At 45.6% G+C, this 13,166-nt stretch overlaps 9 non-coding genes and 2 pseudogenes across 9 annotated transcripts; all 11 read right to left on the bottom strand.

Annotated features, from left to right (window-relative positions):
* Positions 1-852: 852 nt before the first annotated feature.
* Positions 853-1,043, bottom strand: LOC141231038 (U2 spliceosomal RNA). The gene has a single exon (XR_012297453.1). It is a non-coding gene; the product is annotated as a U2 spliceosomal RNA (small nuclear RNA).
* Positions 1,044-2,158: 1,115 nt separating this feature from the next.
* On the bottom strand, positions 2,159-2,349 carry LOC141231275 (U2 spliceosomal RNA). The gene has a single exon (XR_012297690.1). It is a non-coding gene; the product is annotated as a U2 spliceosomal RNA (small nuclear RNA).
* Positions 2,350-3,463: 1,114 nt separating this feature from the next.
* On the bottom strand, positions 3,464-3,648 carry LOC141231427 (U2 spliceosomal RNA). The gene has a single exon (XR_012297829.1). It is a non-coding gene; the product is annotated as a U2 spliceosomal RNA (small nuclear RNA).
* Positions 3,649-4,440: 792 nt separating this feature from the next.
* On the bottom strand, positions 4,441-4,532 carry LOC141230961 (U2 spliceosomal RNA; annotated as a pseudogene).
* Positions 4,533-5,647: 1,115 nt separating this feature from the next.
* Positions 5,648-5,838, bottom strand: LOC141231037 (U2 spliceosomal RNA). The gene has a single exon (XR_012297452.1). It is a non-coding gene; the product is annotated as a U2 spliceosomal RNA (small nuclear RNA).
* A 1,117-nt stretch (positions 5,839-6,955) lies between these two features.
* LOC141231384 (U2 spliceosomal RNA) lies at positions 6,956-7,140 on the bottom strand. Its single transcript, XR_012297795.1, has one exon. It is a non-coding gene; the product is annotated as a U2 spliceosomal RNA (small nuclear RNA).
* Positions 7,141-7,664: 524 nt separating this feature from the next.
* On the bottom strand, positions 7,665-7,780 carry LOC141231496 (U2 spliceosomal RNA; annotated as a pseudogene).
* A 1,115-nt stretch (positions 7,781-8,895) lies between these two features.
* LOC141231265 (U2 spliceosomal RNA) lies at positions 8,896-9,086 on the bottom strand. The gene has a single exon (XR_012297678.1). It is a non-coding gene; the product is annotated as a U2 spliceosomal RNA (small nuclear RNA).
* Positions 9,087-10,201: 1,115 nt separating this feature from the next.
* On the bottom strand, positions 10,202-10,392 carry LOC141231036 (U2 spliceosomal RNA). The gene has a single exon (XR_012297451.1). It is a non-coding gene; the product is annotated as a U2 spliceosomal RNA (small nuclear RNA).
* Positions 10,393-11,507: 1,115 nt separating this feature from the next.
* Positions 11,508-11,698, bottom strand: LOC141231035 (U2 spliceosomal RNA). Its single transcript, XR_012297450.1, has one exon. It is a non-coding gene; the product is annotated as a U2 spliceosomal RNA (small nuclear RNA).
* A 1,115-nt stretch (positions 11,699-12,813) lies between these two features.
* LOC141231034 (U2 spliceosomal RNA) lies at positions 12,814-13,004 on the bottom strand. The gene has a single exon (XR_012297449.1). It is a non-coding gene; the product is annotated as a U2 spliceosomal RNA (small nuclear RNA).
* Positions 13,005-13,166: the final 162 nt, after the last annotated feature.

The raw sequence follows: 13,166 nt of genomic DNA, 5'->3' as shown, positions 1-13,166 counted from the left end.
TCGGGTACAGATGCTGAATTGCCGGCCGGCTTTTTTAAAGAGACGGTGCATGAAAACACTAATATTTTTTTTAATAAATCCTTTACACTAAATGACAAGTGCAGTAACCAACACTGTCACTGTGCTTCTTATATGTGTGACTGACATGTTTCTATGTATCTAATCTATGTGTGATGCTCTATTCCTTCTTGTCTAAATTGTCGGGTACCGGTGTATGCCGCTGCTGAATTTGCCGGCCGGCTTTTTTAAAGAGAGTGTCTTCTGAGCAGTTTGTCAGCTTTTGGACACCTTTGCAGGTGTTTTCTATGTGTTTCTATGTGTTTTTGTTTGCCTGCCATTGGTTTTAACGGTGTTCGACGGTGTTCTAAGGTGTTCGACGAACAGTTCGACGAACAGTTCCTCGAACATCCCGGTGTTCGACGAACCGAACCGAACCCGAACACTACGGGGGTGGCTCAACACTATTGATAACAAGGGCATTTGCTAAATAGATGGTGTGTGTGCAACAATATACTGAAAGGTCAATTATATTGTGCAGCTTATCTCACCACCTGTAGTTATTTAGGTGAAAGCTCCAAAATGCTTGCCTAATATGTCTGTTTATCCAAGAGGAAGTAAAAAGGGAGAGCTAGAAAGATAGCATTGCATCACATTACATGGCAATGCAATGCACAGTTGCTGAAGTTGAACCAAAATGAGCTTGTAATCTGGCTTCTGCAACTTTGAACATGAAAAATCCAATGAGGAGAAGAAAAGCAAAGCCAAAGAGTCCATCCCAAAATCCGACAAACAAGCAAAATGAACAAAAAACATTGAATTCAATTCTTTCTGATTTTAGAAACTGCATTAAAGAAGGGGTGCACCGGTCCTGGAGATACTGCAATACCAGGTCAATGCGTGGAGTGGACAGAGCAAGCTCTTTTTCCATCTCCCTGTTCTAAAAATCCATTTAATATATGGTCCCCAGATAGGGGACGTATCAGATATTAAACTGATAAGAACAGATACTACACTTGATCTTAGCCAAAAGGCCGAGAAGCGATAACCAGAATTGGTTTCAAACTACGGAGCCACCCAAGGATCCTGAAAAGTCCATTTGTGGAGATGAGCTCCTGGACTCCCGTTAAGAAGACATGTTGTCAACCTCTAGATCCCTTACATGCCTGCACTTTTCGGCTTGCTGCTGCTGCAGTCCACGCGTTTTAGATCTGCATAACTCCACCTCTTTAAACACAGCACCTTCACCCCCTGCTGTTCCCACCCGCCTCAACACCGTTGGAAGGGAGGAGAACCAATTAAGGCGGGGGGTGGGGTGGAACGAGCAGCTGTCTACCCTTAGCAGGAGGGCTCCTGATTACATACCTCTCCTGCTGCTGCTGCTGCTGGCTGTCCAGCAGCAGACTGAAGGTGGCTGCTGCTGTGCACAGGTATATAAAGGCTCAGAGCCTATTATTACACGCGCAGCCAGCGTTCCATTGCCACATTCCATCTACTGCAGGCAGGATACCTGGCTGGCTGAATGTCGCTGAGAAGCTCACAGAGACCGCCATAAGCAACAGTTTAACAGAATGCCACAGACTAATCAACCAAACTTTTTGGGTTGGGTTCTCTTTTATAGTCTGCAGGCATTAAATGAAAGAAGTCAGTGTTCCAGCAGAAGGAGACAACGTTTCAGAAAAGGCATTGTAGCAAACCAAAAAAGAAATTTTAAGCGCAGCAGAGTAACCAGCGCACATACCTGTTAGCTCAGGTGAGTTTAAAAGGCTGCTGTTGATAACAAGGGCATTTGCTAAATAGATGGTGTGTGTGCAACAATATACTGAAAGGTCAATTATATTGTGCAGCTTATCTCACCACCTGTAGTTATTTAGGTGAAAGCTCCAAAATGCTTGCCTAATATGTCTGTTTATCCAAAAGGAAGTAAAAAGGGAGAGCTAGAAAGATAGCATTGCATCACATTACATGGCAATGCAATGCACAGTTGCTGAAGTTGAACCAAAATGAGCTTGTAATCTGGCTTCTGCAACTTTGAACATGAAAAATCCAATGAGGAGAAGAAAAGCAAAGCCAAAGAGTCCATCCCAAAATCCGACAAACAAGCAAAATGAACAAAAAACATTGAATTCAATTCTTTCTGATTTTAGAAACTGCATTAAAGAAGGGGTGCACCGGTCCTGGAGATACTGCAATACCAGGTCAATGCATGGAGTGGACAGAGCAAGCTCTTTTTCCATCTCCCTGTTCTAAAAATCCATTTAATATATGGTCCCCAGATAGGGGACGTATCAGATATTAAACTGATAAGAACAGATACTACACTTGATCTTAGCCAAAAGGCCGAGAAGCGATAACCAGAATTGGTTTCAAACTACGGAGCCACCCAAGGATCCTGAAAAGTCCATTTGTGGAGATGAGCTCCTGGACTCCCGTTAAGAAGACATGTTGTCAACCTCTAGATCCCTTACATGCCTGCACTTTTCGGCTTGCTGCTGCTGCAATCCACGCGTTTTAGATCTGCATAACTCCACCTCTTTAAACACAGCACCTTCACCCCCTGCTGTTCCCACCCGCCTCAACACCGTTGGAAGGGAGGAGAACCAATTAAGGCGGGGGGTGGGGTGGAACGAGCAACTGTCTACCCTTAGCAGGAGGGCTCCTGATTACATACCTCTCCTGCTGCTGCTGCTGCTGGCTGTCCAGCAGCAGACTGAAGGTGGCTGCTGCTGTGCACAGGTATATAAAGGCTCAGAGCCTATTATGACACGCGCAGCCAGCGTTCCATTGCCACATTCCATCTACTGCAGGCAGGATACCTGGCTGGCTGAATGTCGCTGAGAAGCTCACAGAGACCGCCATAAGCAACAGTTTAACAGAATGCCACAGACTAATCAACCAAACTTTTGGGTTGGGTTCTCTTTTATAGTCTGCAGGCATTAAATGAAAGAAGTCAGTGTTCCAGCAGAAGGAGACAACGTTTCAGAAAAGGCATTGTAGCAAACCAAAAAAGAAATTTTAAGCGCAGCAGAGTAACCAGCGCACATACCTGTTAGCTCAGGTGAGTTTAAAAGGCTGCTGTTGATAACAAGGGCATTTGCTAAATAGATGGTGTGTGTGCAACAATATACTGAAAGGTCAATTATATTGTGCAGCTTATCTCACCACCTGTAGTTATTTAGGTGAAAGCTCCAAAATGCTTGCCTAATATGTCTGTTTATCCAAAAGGAAGTAAAAAGGGAGAGCTAGAAAGATAGCATTGCATCACATTACATGGCAATGCAATGCACAGTTGCTGAAGTTGAACCAAAATGAGCTTGTAATCTGGCTTCTGCAACTTTGAACATGAAAAATCCAATGAGGAGAAGAAAAGCAAAGCCAAAGAGTCCATCCCAAAATCCGACAAACAAGCAAAATGAACAAAAAACATTGAATTCAATTCTTTCTGATTTTAGAAACTGCATTAAAGAAGGGGTGCACCGGTCCTGGAGATACTGCAATACCAGGTCAATGCGTGGAGTGGACAGAGCAAGCTCTTTTTCCATCTCCCTGTTCTAAAAATCCATTTAATATATGGTCCCCAGATAGGGGACGTATCAGATATTAAACTGATAAGAACAGATTTTTTTTTTTTTATCGAAAGCCCGAATTCGTGTACAAACCCCGAGTGCGCTTAAAAAAGTGACAAGTGCCACAAAAAAAAGTGCACTAGGATGCTGGTCTTCTTGAAACCCTCTCCAAAAGGAGAAGGGTCCCCCAAACCATTCCCCGTCCCTCCGAGCCAGAAGGCCACAGCGAGGCACAGGGACAAATAGCCACCTCCAGCCGGAGCCAGAGGCGACCCAATCTTACCCTCAATACCTGCCCGAGTTCTCACCCGAGCAAGGCACTGGGAGCCAAAGACTGTGCTCCCCTCCCGGAAGAGGGGAGCCAACAACGCTCTCCTCCCGAAAGAGGAGAGCCAGGGGGGTTCAGGGGGGAGCGGAACCTGATGGCCACACACTCCCCCCCTAGACCTGCCAAGAGAGGAACCCGTAAGGGAACCGCATCCCGACAAAATCCTAGTAAGGATGTGGACACACGTGAAAAAGTGGACACACAGTGACAAAAAAAAATTAAATAAATAGTGAAGGTTTCACAGTATAATACTGCCCGGACCTTCGACCGGGAATTGAAAAATTCCCCATCCTAAGGCCAGAAGGCCTGGAATAAGGGTGTGTGAAGAAAGAAATATTGAAGTGCTAGTGCAAATGTGCCATAAACTCAAGTGGGGTTCCCAATCCCAGTGAGTTAAGGCACCCCAGGGTCACCACTCCTGGGGCACTTCACACTTCGGGCTTTCGATCTTCCCCGGCCCAATGGCGTCGATCCTGGGGGGCCATGCTTTCCACCAGATGACTATATTAGCCACCTGGCGTACTAACAAGCGCCTAAACCCCAGTGTGCATAATGTATCAATCTACTAGGGCGGCCAACATCCAAAACCGCCTTTTCGAAAGATACTACACTTGATCTTAGCCAAAAGGCCGAGAAGCGATAACCAGAATTGGTTTCAAACTACGGAGCCACCCAAGGATCCTGAAAAGTCCATTTGTGGAGATGAGCTCCTGGACTCCCGTTAAGAAGACATGTTGTCAACCTCTAGATCCCTTACATGCCTGCACTTTTCGGCTTGCTGCTGCTGCAATCCACGCGTTTTAGATCTGCATAACTCCACCTCTTTAAACACAGCACCTTCACCCCCTGCTGTTCCCACCCGCCTCAACACCGTTGGAAGGGAGGAGAACCAATTAAGGCGGGGGGTGGGGTGGAACGAGCAGCTGTCTACCCTTAGCAGGAGGGCTCCTGATTACATACCTCTCCTGCTGCTGCTGCTGCTGGCTGTCCAGCAGCAGACTGAAGGTGGCTGCTGCTGTGCACAGGTATATAAAGGCTCAGAGCCTATTATGACACGCGCAGCCAGCGTTCCATTGCCACATTCCATCTACTGCAGGCAGGATACCTGGCTGGCTGAATGTCGCTGAGAAGCTCACAGAGACCGCCATAAGCAACAGTTTAACAGAATGCCACAGACTAATCAACCAAACTTTTTGGGTTGGGTTCTCTTTTATAGTCTGCAGGCATTAAATGAAAGAAGTCAGTGTTCCAGCAGAAGGAGACAACGTTTCAGAAAAGGCATTGTAGCAAACCAAAAAAGAAATTTTAAGCGCAGCAGAGTAACCAGCGCACATACCTGTTAGCTCAGGTGAGTTTAAAAGGCTGCTGTTGATAACAAGGGCATGTGCTAAATAGATGGTGTGTGTGCAACAATATACTGAAAGGTCAATTATATTGTGCAGCTTATCTCACCACCTGTAGTTATTTAGGTGAAAGCTCCAAAATGCTTGCCTAATATGTCTGTTTATCCAAAAGGAAGTAAAAAGGGAGAGCTAGAAAGATAGCATTGCATCACATTACATGGCAATGCAATGCACAGTTGCTGAAGTTGAACCAAAATGAGCTTGTAATCTGGCTTCTGCAACTTTGAACATGAAAAATCCAATGAGGAGAAGAAAAGCAAAGCCAAAGAGTCCATCCCAAAATCCGACAAACAAGCAAATTGAACAAAAAACATTGAATTCAATTCTTTCTGATTTTAGAAACTGCATTAAAGAAGGGGTGCACCGGTCCTGGAGATACTGCAATACCAGGTCAATGCGTGGAGTGGACAGAGCAAGCTCTTTTTCCATCTCCCTGTTCTAAAAATCCATTTAATATATGGTCCCCAGATAGGGGACGTATCAGATATTAAACTGATAAGAACAGATACTACACTTGATCTTAGCCAAAAGGCCGAGAAGCGATAACCAGAATTGGTTTCAAACTACGGAGCCACCCAAGGATCCTGAAAAGTCCATTTGTGGAGATGAGCTCCTGGACTCCCGTTAAGAAGACATGTTGTCAACCTCTAGATCCCTTACATGCCTGCACTTTTCGGCTTGCTGCTGCTGCAATCCACGCGTTTTAGATCTGCATAACTCCACCTCTTTAAACACAGCACCTTCACCCCCTGCTGTTCCCACCCGCCTCAACACCGTTGGAAGGGAGGAGAACCAATTAAGGCGGGGGGTGGGGTGGAACGAGCAGCTGTCTACCCTTAGCAGGAGGGCTCCTGATTACATACCTCTCCTGCTGCTGCTGCTGCTGGCTGTCCAGCAGCAGACTGAAGGTGGCTGCTGCTGTGCACAGGTATATAAAGGCTCAGAGCCTATTATGACACGCGCAGCCAGCGTTCCATTGCCACATTCCATCTACTGCAGGCAGGATACCTGGCTGGCTGAATGTCGCTGAGAAGCTCACAGAGACCGCCATAAGCAACAGTTTAACAGAATGCCACAGACTAATCAACCAAACTTTTTGGGTTGGGTTCTCTTTTATAGTCTGCAGGCATTAAATGAAAGAAGTCAGTGTTCCAGCAGAAGGAGACAACGTTTCAGAAAAGGCATTGTAGCAAACCAAAAAAGAAATTTTAAGCGCAGCAGAGTAACCAGCGCACATACCTGTTAGCTCAGGTGAGTTTAAAAGGCTGCTGTTGATAACAAGGGCATGTGCTAAATAGATGGTGTGTGTGTGCAACAATATACTGAAAGGTCAATTATATTGTGCAGCTTATCTCACCACCTGTAGTTATTTAGGTGAAAGCTCCAAAATGCTTGCCTAATATGTCTGTTTATCCAAAAGGAAGTAAAAAGGGAGAGCTAGAAAGATAGCATTGCATCACATTACATGGCAATGCAATGCACAGTTGCTGAAGTTGAACCAAAATGAGCTTGTAATCTGGCTTCTGCAACTTTGAACATGAAAAATCCAATGAGGAGAAGAAAAGCAAAGCCAAAGAGTCCATCCCAAAATCCGACAAACAAGCAAAATGAACAAAAAACATTGAATTCAATTCTTTCTGATTTTAGAAACTGCATTAAAGAAGGGGTGCACCGGTCCTGGAGATACTGCAATACCAGGTCAATGCGTGGAGTGGACAGAGCAAGCTCTTTTTCCATCTCCCTGTTCTAAAAATCCATTTAATATATGGTCCCCAGATAGGGGACGTATCAGATATTAAACTGATAAGAACAGATTTTTTTTTGATTGAAGCTGCATCCAAGGCACTGAAAAATGTGACCGAAGTCACACCAAAACAGCGCACGAGGCGAGGATTCATGTGGACCCTTCCCGGAGGAGAGGGTCCCCAATAAACCATCCCCATCCCTCCGAGCCAGAAGGCCACAGCGAGGGTCAGGGATCTCCGATGCTCTCCCTAGCCGAAGCCGGAGAAGAGCCGTTTTCGTGCTCCCAGCTTCCATCTAGGCTGCCACCCTAGTGGAGCTGGAGCCTGTGTTGGTTTCTCAGCCCAAAGCTGACCGGACCTCCGACCGGGTTTATAAAAATTCCCCTTCCTAGCCCGGAGGCCAGGAATAGGGGGGGTTGCTCAGAAAGTATGATTGGCAAAGGTGCGGCGTGCTACGAAGCCAAGTCTTTCTGGGGTTCCCAGTCCCAGTAAGCTTGGACTCCCACCAGGGCGCCTACTCCTGGGGCACATTGCTCCAAAGCCCTCACACTTACCCAGCCTAGTGACTTCAATCCTGGAGGGCCATGTTTTCCATCAGATAACTCTATGAGCCACCTGGCGTACTAACAAGTGCACCAAACCAGTGTGTAATATGCATCAATTTACTAGGGCAGCCCAAGGACAAAACTGCCTTTTCAAAAGATACTACACTTGATCTTAGCCAAAAGGCCGAGAAGCGATAACCAGAATTGGTTTCAAACTACGGAGCCACCCAAGGATCCTGAAAAGTCCATTTGTGGAGATGAGCTCCTGGACTCCCGTTAAGAAGACATGTTGTCAACCTCTAGATCCCTTACATGCCTGCACTTTTCGGCTTGCTGCTGCTGCAATCCACGCGTTTTAGATCTGCATAACTCCACCTCTTTAAACACAGCACCTTCACCCCCTGCTGTTCCCACCCGCCTCAACACCGTTGGAAGGGAGGAGAACCAATTAAGGCGGGGGGTGGGGTGGAACGAGCAGCTGTCTACCCTTAGCAGGAGGGCTCCTGATTACATACCTCTCCTGCTGCTGCTGCTGCTGGCTGTCCAGCAGCAGACTGAAGGTGGCTGCTGCTGTGCACAGGTATATAAAGGCTCAGAGCCTATTATGACACGCGCAGCCAGCGTTCCATTGCCACATTCCATCTACTGCACGCAGGATACCTGGCTGGCTGAATGTCGCTGAGAAGCTCACAGAGACCGCCATAAGCAACAGTTTAACAGAATGCCACAGACTAATCAACCAAACTTTTTGGGTTGGGTTCTCTTTTATAGTCTGCAGGCATTAAATGAAAGAAGTCAGTGTTCCAGCAGAAGGAGACAACGTTTCAGAAAAGGCATTGTAGCAAACCAAAAAAGAAATTTTAAGCGCAGCAGAGTAACCAGCGCACATACCTGTTAGCTCAGGTGAGTTTAAAAGGCTGCTGTTGATAACAAGGGCATTTGCTAAATAGATGGTGTGTGTGCAACAATATACTGAAAGGTCAATTATATTGTGCAGCTTATCTCACCACCTGTAGTTATTTAGGTGAAAGCTCCAAAATGCTTGCCTAATATGTCTGTTTATCCAAAAGGAAGTAAAAAGGGAGAGCTAGAAAGATAGCATTGCATCACATTACATGGCAATGCAATGCACAGTTGCTGAAGTTGAACCAAAATGAGCTTGTAATCTGGCTTCTGCAACTTTGAACATGAAAAATCCAATGAGGAGAAGAAAAGCAAAGCCAAAGAGTCCATCCCAAAATCCGACAAACAAGCAAAATGAACAAAAAACATTGAATTCAATTCTTTCTGATTTTAGAAACTGCATTAAAGAAGGGGTGCACCGGTCCTGGAGATATTGCAATACCAGGTCAATGCGTGGAGTGGACAGAGCAAGCTCTTTTTCCATCTCCCTGTTCTAAAAATCCATTTAATATATGGTCCCCAGATAGGGGACGTATCAGATATTAAACTGATAAGAACAGATACTACACTTGATCTTAGCCAAAAGGCCGAGAAGCGATAACCAGAATTGGTTTCAAACTACGGAGCCACCCAAGGATCCTGAAAAGTCCATTTGTGGAGATGAGCTCCTGGACTCCCGTTAAGAAGACATGTTGTCAACCTCTAGATCCCTTACATGCCTGCACTTTTCGGCTTGCTGCTGCTGCAATCCACGCGTTTTAGATCTGCATAACTCCACCTCTTTAAACACAGCACCTTCACCCCCTGCTGTTCCCACCCGCCTCAACACCGTTGGAAGGGAGGAGAACCAATTAAGGCGGGGGGTGGGGTGGAACGAGCAGCTGTCTACCCTTAGCAGGAGGGCTCCTGATTACATACCTCTCCTGCTGCTGCTGCTGCTGGCTGTCCAGCAGCAGACTGAAGGTGGCTGCTGCTGTGCACAGGTATATAAAGGCTCAGAGCCTATTATGACACGCGCAGCCAGCGTTCCATTGCCACATTCCATCTACTGCAGGCAGGATACCTGGCTGGCTGAATGTCGCTGAGAAGCTCACAGAGACCGCCATAAGCAACAGTTTAACAGAATGCCACAGACTAATCAACCAAACTTTTTGGGTTGGGTTCTCTTTTATAGTCTGCAGGCATTAAATGAAAGAAGTCAGTGTTCCAGCAGAAGGAGACAACGTTTCAGAAAAGGCATTGTAGCAAACCAAAAAAGAAATTTTAAGCGCAGCAGAGTAACCAGCGCACATACCTGTTAGCTCAGGTGAGTTTAAAAGGCTGCTGTTGATAACAAGGGCATTTGCTAAATAGATGGTGTGTGTGCAACAATATACTGAAAGGTCAATTATATTGTGCAGCTTATCTCACCACCTGTAGTTATTTAGGTGAAAGCTCCAAAATGCTTGCCTAATATGTCTGTTTATCCAAAAGGAAGTAAAAAGGGAGAGCTAGAAAGATAGCATTGCATCACATTACATGGCAATGCAATGCACAGTTGCTGAAGTTGAACCAAAATGAGCTTGTAATCTGGCTTCTGCAACTTTGAACATGAAAAATCCAATGAGGAGAAGAAAAGCAAAGCCAAAGAGTCCATCCCAAAATCCGACAAACAAGCAAAATGAACAAAAAACATTGAATTCAATTCTTTCTGATTTTAGAAACTGCATTAAAGAAGGGGTGCACCGGTCCTGGAGATACTGCAATACCAGGTCAATGCGTGGAGTGGACAGAGCAAGCTCTTTTTCCATCTCCCTGTTCTAAAAATCCATTTAATATATGGTCCCCAGATAGGGGACGTATCAGATATTAAACTGATAAGAACAGATACTACACTTGATCTTAGCCAAAAGGCCGAGAAGCGATAACCAGAATTGGTTTCAAACTACGGAGCCACCCAAGGATCCTGAAAAGTCCATTTGTGGAGATGAGCTCCTGGACTCCCGTTAAGAAGACATGTTGTCAACCTCTAGATCCCTTACATGCCTGCACTTTTCGGCTTGCTGCTGCTGCAATCCACGCGTTTTAGATCTGCATAACTCCACCTCTTTAAACACAGCACCTTCACCCCCTGCTGTTCCCACCCGCCTCAACACCGTTGGAAGGGAGGAGAACCAATTAAGGCGGGGGGTGGGGTGGAACGAGCAGCTGTCTACCCTTAGCAGGAGGGCTCCTGATTACATACCTCTCCTGCTGCTGCTGCTGCTGGCTGTCCAGCAGCAGACTGAAGGTGGCTGCTGCTGTGCACAGGTATATAAAGGCTCAGAGCCTATTATCACATGCGCAGCCAGCGTTCCATTGCCACATTCCATCTACTGCAGGCAGGATACCTGGCTGGCTGAATGTCGCTGAGAAGCTCACAGAGACCGACATAAGCAACAGTTTAACAGAATGCCACAGACTAATCAACCAAACTTTTTGGGTTGGGTTCTCTTTTATAGTCTGCAGGCATTAAATGAAAGAAGTCAGTGTTCCAGCAGAAGGAGACAACGTTTCAGAAAAGGCATTGTAGCAAACCAAAAAAGAAATTTTAAGCGCAGCAGAGTAACCAGCGCACATACCTGTTAGCTCAGGTGAGTTTAAAAGGCTGCTGTTGATAACAAGGGCATTTGCTAAATAGATGGTGTGTGTGCAACAATATACTGAAAGGTCAATTATATTGTGCAGCTTATCTCACCACCTGTAGTTATTTAGGTGAAAGCTCCAAAATGCTTGCCTAATATGTCTGTTTATCCAAAAGGAAGTAAAAAGGGAGAGCTAGAAAGATAGCATTGCATCACATTACATGGCAATGCAATGCACAGTTGCTGAAGTTGAACCAAAATGAGCTTGTAATCTGGCTTCTGCAACTTTGAACATGAAAAATCCAATGAGGAGAAGAAAAGCAAAGCCAAAGAGTCCATCCCAAAATCCGACAAACAAGCAAAATGAACAAAAAACATTGAATTCAATTCTTTCTGATTTTAGAAACTGCATTAAAGAAGGGGTGCACCGGTCCTGGAGATACTGCAATACCAGGTCAATGCGTGGAGTGGACAGAGCAAGCTCTTTTTCCATCTCCCTGTTCTAAAAATCCATTTAATATATGGTCCCCAGATAGGGGACGTATCAGATATTAAACTGATAAGAACAGATACTACACTTGATCTTAGCCAAAAGGCCGAGAAGCGATAACCAGAATTGGTTTCAAACTACGGAGCCACCCAAGGATCCTGAAAAGTCCATTTGTGGAGATGAGCTCCTGGACTCCCGTTAAGAAGACATGTTGTCAACCTCTAGATCCCTTACATGCCTGCACTTTTCGGCTTGCTGCTGCTGCAATCCACGCGTTTTAGATCTGCATAACTCCACCTCTTTAAACACAGCACCTTCACCCCCTGCTGTTCCCACCCGCCTCAACACCGTTGGAAGGGAGGAGAACCAATTAAGGCGGGGGGTGGGGTGGAGCGAGCAGCTGTCTACCCTTAGCAGGAGGGCTCCTGATTACATACCTCTCCTGCTGCTGCTGCTGCTGGCTGTCCAGCAGCAGACTGAAGGTGGCTGCTGCTGTGCACAGGTATATAAAGGCTCAGAGCCTATTATGACACGCGCAGCCAGCGTTCCATTGCCACATTCCATCTACTGCAGGCAGGATACCTGGCTGGCTGAATGTCGCTGAGAAGCTCACAGAGACCGCCATAAGCAACAGTTTAACAGAATGCCACAGACTAATCAACCAAACTTTTTGGGTTGGGTTCTCTTTTATAGTCTGCAGGCATTAAATGAAAGAAGTCAGTGTTCCAGCAGAAGGAGACAACGTTTCAGAAAAGGCATTGTAGCAAACCAAAAAAGAAATTTTAAGCGCAGCAGAGTAACCAGCGCACATACCTGTTAGCTCAGGTGAGTTTAAAAGGCTGCTGTTGATAACAAGGGCATGTGCTAAATAGATGGTGTGTGTGCAACAATATACTGAAAGGTCAATTATATTGTGCAGCTTATCTCACCACCTGTAGTTATTTAGGTGAAAGCTCCAAAATGCTTGCCTAATATGTCTGTTTATCCAAAAGGAAGTAAAAAGGGAGAGCTAGAAAGATAGCATTGCATCACATTACATGGCAATGCAATGCACAGTTGCTGAAGTTGAACCAAAATGAGCTTGTAATCTGGCTTCTGCAACTTTGAACATGAAAAATCCAATGAGGAGAAGAAAAGCAAAGCCAAAGAGTCCATCCCAAAATCCGACAAACAAGCAAAATGAACAAAAAACATTGAATTCAATTCTTTCTGATTTTAGAAACTGCATTAAAGAAGGGGTGCACCGGTCCTGGAGATACTGCAATACCAGGTCAATGCGTGGAGTGGACAGAGCAAGCTCTTTTTCCATCTCCCTGTTCTAAAAATCCATTTAATATATGGTCCCCAGATAGGGGACGTATCAGATATTAAACTGATAAGAACAGATACTACACTTGATCTTAGCCAAAAGGCCGAGAAGCGATAACCAGAATTGGTTTCAAACTACGGAGCCACCCAAGGATCCTGAAAAGTCCATTTGTGGAGATGAGCTCCTGGACTCCCGTTAAGAAGACATGTTGTCAACCTCTAGATCCCTTACATGCCTGCACTTTTCGGCTTGCTGCTGCTGCAATCCACGCGTTTTA

The sequence above is a fragment of the Phyllobates terribilis genome, unplaced genomic scaffold, assembly GCF_046119375.1.
Source record: "Phyllobates terribilis strain yellow unplaced genomic scaffold, ASM4611937v1 Scaffold_505__1_contigs__length_1300667, whole genome shotgun sequence".
NCBI lineage: Eukaryota > Metazoa > Chordata > Amphibia > Anura > Dendrobatidae > Phyllobates > Phyllobates terribilis.
Note: the sequence above shows the minus strand (reverse complement) of the source record. Positions and strands in the feature narration are given on the sequence as shown.